Source organism: Crocodylus porosus, unplaced genomic scaffold (assembly GCF_001723895.1).
Source record: "Crocodylus porosus isolate Cpor-Errol unplaced genomic scaffold, CroPor_comp1, whole genome shotgun sequence".
Taxonomy (NCBI): Eukaryota; Metazoa; Chordata; order Crocodylia; family Crocodylidae; genus Crocodylus; species Crocodylus porosus.
The window spans coordinates 9,593,682-9,599,099 of record NW_017728906.1 but is presented as its reverse complement, the minus strand read 5'-3'; the positions used below and the strand labels follow the sequence as shown (position 1 = coordinate 9,599,099).

The 5,418-nt window shown below is 38.9% G+C and overlaps 1 long non-coding RNA gene across 1 annotated transcript in view; it reads left to right on the top strand.

Annotated features, from left to right (window-relative positions):
• The window catches only part of LOC109305740, a 17,283-nt gene extending 12,103 nt beyond the window's left edge, over nt 1-5,180 (top strand). Inside the window, exon 3 of the long non-coding RNA XR_002099697.1 lies at nt 5,099-5,180. This is a non-coding gene — a long non-coding RNA (uncharacterized LOC109305740). The remainder of the gene's footprint in view (nt 1-5,098) is intronic.
• The last annotated feature ends 238 nt before the right edge of the window (nt 5,181-5,418 follow it).

Here is a 5,418-nt window from a genome sequence, read left to right as displayed (position 1 = left end):
GTCATAGAAGGAAATGAGATTGTTCAAACAAGACCTACCCACAACAAACAAGATAGTTGGCAGGTTTTGTGTTTTGAGTTGTAGGAAATTGGCTTTAGTTCTGGTGATGAGGTTACATGCTTGTTTGAATGTACAAACCACTTTTCAGATATGGGACTATGAACTGCACTTCATCAGCTTCCTAGGTAGGTAGTAGGTACAGAAACTCATGGACTCGGTATACACAGTGGAATTCTGGCACACGGCACCCTGCCAGACATCTGACTCCCCAGGTGCCTCTTCACTTTTACCTGCACTGCTACATCCCCCTTTCTGCTCCCGCACCCACTCCAGCGAGTCCCTCACACCCTGATGCCTCTTTCCATTTTCACTGAGTGGCTTTCTTGCCTGCATTGCATGCCAGGCCAGCCTCTGTCTTCTTTGCTATTCCTTCCATCCTGGACCAGGAGATGCACCAACTGCAGGTACTTCCTCAACCTGAAAGCTTCCTAAGATGTATTTCTCTATTCCAATTTTTCATAATAAACATAAAAACACAAGATAAGCCATCACACACCACAAGTAACATGTATCCACCACAACATCTGTACTTTTTGCTGCCAATTCCTTTATAAAAAGAAAGACTCTGTGACAGTCCAGTTTGGCTATCTTAAATGCTGCTGGTGCTATTGGTGCTGACTGCTGAGCAGTTATGTTATTTTCACCTGCCATCACTTACAGTGGTGGACTGGGATGAGTTTGTAGGGGAGGAGGCAGCCTCACTGGGGCATACTGCCATGTTGTGCAGAGGCCCTAGCTCCAGGAAGGGCGCACCTGAAGATGCACAGGTTCATCCACCCATGTCACAAGTTTTGCCTTTCAACAGCCAGAGGTGCTGGGCCCCAGAACCCAGATTCCCCCTGCATCTATCTTATTGAGAGCTGGCAGGCTTTGTGGCCATAGCAAGGCCTAGCAGCCAGGCCTGCAGTGGTTCCCCCCACCCCAAGACAGACAGTTTGCACAAGCACCCATAACACTAGTTTTGCCTGTCAGCAGCTAGAGGTGCAGGTCCCCAGGACCCAGACTCCCCCTGCACCAATCTCCTTGAGAGCTGGTAAGCTTTGTGGCCTCATCAGGGGCTAGCATGCCTGCAGCTTTCACTGTGCTGCACCTTAACGCACACACAGGGTCACCCCTGTTGTGAGTTTTGCTTGTCTACAGATTGAGGTTGTTTCCCCAAAACCCCTGAAGCCATCTCCTTGAAACTTGGCAGGATTTGTGGACTCAGCAGTGAAACAGTTTTGACAAAACGAAATGGAACAGCAGTTTTGAATCAAAATGAAATTTGAAATGAAATGCAGTTCTGTCAAAATGGCAAAATGCAAGTTGAAATGGAATGGTGCCATTTCGCACAGCCCTAAAACATATATATGCACGGATGAGTGGCTCATGTTCCACTAAGTCCAGGAATCTGACCCAAAATGCTCCTCTGTGATCTCCTTAGTGCATGATTTTCATATGTACTTGGAGGTTAAAATTATAGAGGTTAAAAAAAAAAATGCACATTTTCACAGAAGTTTTTTGCTTGCAAATTTCCCTACAGAAGGAAATTTAGCATTTCAGTCTAAAGGAGACAATTGAATTTTTCTATGATTCATTCCTATATGATTTAGGAAATGTACTTCTCGTCATAAGGCAGAAATAAATTTTGACTAATCTTTGTCATGACTCTCCTGAGTCAGTGAAAACCTCATAATTAAAAGCAATCCTGCTCATTTTATTTATAAAGTAAGTAGTGAATTAAATGTATTTCCATAAAAATAATATTTTTTCTTTAGTTCCAGCTGTAATACCTGTTTTAATTAATGCTGGTACTCCATATAGCAGTGAGTAGCTTTTGAACTGCACTGCTAGTGGATTCTAATCCCAAAGATGTCAATTGTGTCTGTCCTCAGGAGGCAACCTTCCTCTGCAGTGTGATTCGTCAGTGGCTTAAAACTGGTAGTGCAGTTTTACATTCATGAAAATGAGTCTTTCTGGAAAGATGGGCTATAAGAATATTCTTTTTGGGGTATTGGTGGGAGCCGAATTCCTGGCACATTATTTTTAAAGCAGCAGTTGTTAAACCTTCCTCTCCTGGCAGGGGAATGAACTCAACTAATGCCTCTTTTCCATGTTTCCTTTTTTACGATTTTAAGTGGGGTTCTAAAATCTGAAAGAAGAGCATCTTTTTCTCATGCTTTACTTCTGAAATTGACTTTAATTTATTTTTAACTAATATTTTCTGACTGTGTAGCTTTTTCTTATGTAGTACACTAATGAACAGAACACACATTCACCATTTGGTAGAGAGAACAAATGTTAGACCGGGTTCTGCCATTTTTAAGCCAGTTTGTGTGTGTCATACTTCTGTATTGTTAAAAGTATAGATCACTTTCCAATCACTTGTACCAGTAAAAGTGTAATGCTGTACCTACCCTAAGTGTTAATACTTTTGTGTTGATATAAATCAAAATAAAGGATTTGTCAAGGCTTTGCTAGATGCATTCCATCCCTGTCAAATTATTAAAAAAGTTTAATGCTTCTGTGAAGCAAAAGACAGCACTAATGTATATTTATCCATTACTGCACAAGGGATCATCAGCTTATTAATACAATAAAATGCTTACATTGTCCCCAGAGCTTTAGGAAACTAATTCAAATGCAACTTTGATGTTCTAGTATAACCAGTTGGGTTACACAAGGGATGTATTCGACTCAATTGATCTCTGACAAAAGAACTCTTAAAACCATTTCTGCATTAAATCATTCATGTGACAGACTTGTTCAATGCATTGTAGAAAATGGGCACAACTTGCTCATCTTCTCTAGTTAGCTAAGTTATGATCTTCTTTTCAGAATGAAAAATGGTTGCAATGGTGAAATAAAATAAATCCTTTACTATACACTTGGGGGAACCAGTTGTCATAGATTACATTTTTTAACTCTGGAGGCATACACAGTACAGCCATTGATGAAACATAAAAGCTAAATCAGAAGAAAGCATCATTACTCCCCAAGTGCCATTCTACTTCATGTTTGTTTCCTTTTCTACTTGAGGTCTTGAGAGGTAATGTAAGAAAAATTTATAGCTAGAAGTGAGCAAACTCCTGTTATTGTATAGGATCCCAGAAAAGGATTCACAATAGTATTATGATGACAATTGAGGGAATGAGTAATTCTATACACAGCTCAAGATTTTGAATGGGATATGGTATATAAGGCCTCTGACCAGATGGTTTGTAAAAATAATAATAATAATAATAATGAGAGAAGAAGAAATACTGAATGACTAGTTATTAACTAACTTAGATAGAAGGTTAATCAAAAATACTATGTAGTCATCTGGAAAAAATGTATCCTAATGCATATGAATATAAGTTGTAAATGGAAAATATAATTCTGGCATTTTTTAACTTTAGAGCTTTCCTTTCTTTCTTTCTTTCTTTTTTTGCAGTGTTAATATTGTTTAATAGTCTCCTTTTTTCTTCCTTTAGTATAAAAAATAATAATAATGTGCACCTCTAAGGCTGCCCTTTACTTAGAATTATTGTCCTTTTCACACGTGGCCTCGACAGATCTTCTCCACTTCCAGGTTGCCGTTTTATTCTGACAATGTCTTTCTCAGTATGTACTTTAAATTTTAGCAGATCCAGGAATCTGTAGTCCAAAAGTGAACAGTTTTCAACTGGCTGTTGATTGCTGTCTCATTGTTTTTCTGCCTGCCAGTCACTTCTAGCTTTATTCTTTTTTTCAAGTACTTTCTTCCTGAAAGGATCATTTTTGTTTTTGAATAAAAAACGGGAGACAAATCCAGAGCTATGTCTAGCTCTGGATAGACATAGATGTGCAATTACACTTGTTACAGAGTAACTTTTAATTAAGTGTGAATCAAAGCTATCTTAAAATTCTTTTAGGACAGATTACTGTGTTGCTTTACTGATGTATATTGAACTACAAAAATGAGGACTAGAAAAATGTTATACGCTAAAGTTATAGGGCTTTGTAATGGAAACTAGAAGCAACTCTAACCATAGAAAGATTCCCATTATTTCACATTTTGTGCAGTTACTTTTAATACTTACTTAATAATATTAAATTGTTCTTTAGTTACGCATTGAAACCAGTCACTTAGGCTAGATACAATGAAATATAGTGGGAATTCAGTTTCTGTGCTATGTTCTGAAATCCCCAAATGCAAAGTCCAGAATATTAAATTGAAAAGCACAGCGCTGGAGCCAGAGAAATGTTTCAGAGAACAAATAATCAGTCATAGGTAATTAATTACAAATAGAAAGACAACAGAATATCATAATCTTAAATATAGCATTACTTATGTTGTCTTACCCATGTAATTGGATTCTACGAAAGGAGTTTTCTTTTTCTCCCTTCTCCAAAAATAAGTCTGTGTAAATTGTGATAAATAGTCAGATTGCTGGTATCCATTAAGTGAAGTAGAGACACTGACACTAGTTATTTCCTAATTGTGCGTCAAATAACATCCCTTGGACATATTTTGTATGTTCAACTTTCTGAATGGCTGCTATAAAAAAGTGGGCAAACACCTCTTATTTTGTGGTGAAGAGAGTTTGATGTTGACCAATGGCTTGAACTTGCAGAAAAGTAGGTTAGACTAGGTATCAGGAAAAACTTCTTTTCTGTTAGAAAAGTAAGGCAGTGGAATAGACTGCCAATGGAAGTTGTGGAATCTCCATTATTGGAGGTGTTCAAGAAGAGTTTGGATAAGCACTTGTTGGGGATGATCTAGGTGCAACTATCCCGTGTTCTCCTATGGCTATTTCACATGCTTCTAGGCTTTGTTGGTAGCCAGAATGGAATTTTTTTCCTCTCCTGCTGCTACACATGTCGGGGTTGGGGGGTTTTAGTATCTTTGTTTGTTTGTTTATCCATTCTCCCATTCCCCTGATCTTCCTCAGAAGCATTGCGTGTTAACTGTACCTGAGGTTAAGACTTTTGACTAAGGTGTGCCAGTACTGTTGCTGGACCTTAAATGTTCCTGGCTAGGGGATCTTGCCTCTCAACCCAGGGTCAGACTGGTGACCATATTTTGAGTCTAAAGCATTTTACCCCATGGTCACATTGGTATGGACTGTGGAGGTTTCTGCCTTCCTCTGGAGCAGGGTTGTGGCCCTCTTCCTTAGATCTCTCAAGTGCATCTAACAGCCTGGTTGCTGTAAGACACTGGCTGCTGTGGTCCCTCTGCTTTACCTCTGTAGCAGGTTAGTGTTAGGTCTTGTGGTTCCATTTAGGGATGCCCATAGTTTTGCTATACAATGGATTAGAATGATTTGGATAGAGATGATCCGACCTCATCCAGATTAAACTAGATGACTTCTGACATTCCTTCTAGCCTTACTTTTCTATGCTTCTGTGCCGAGC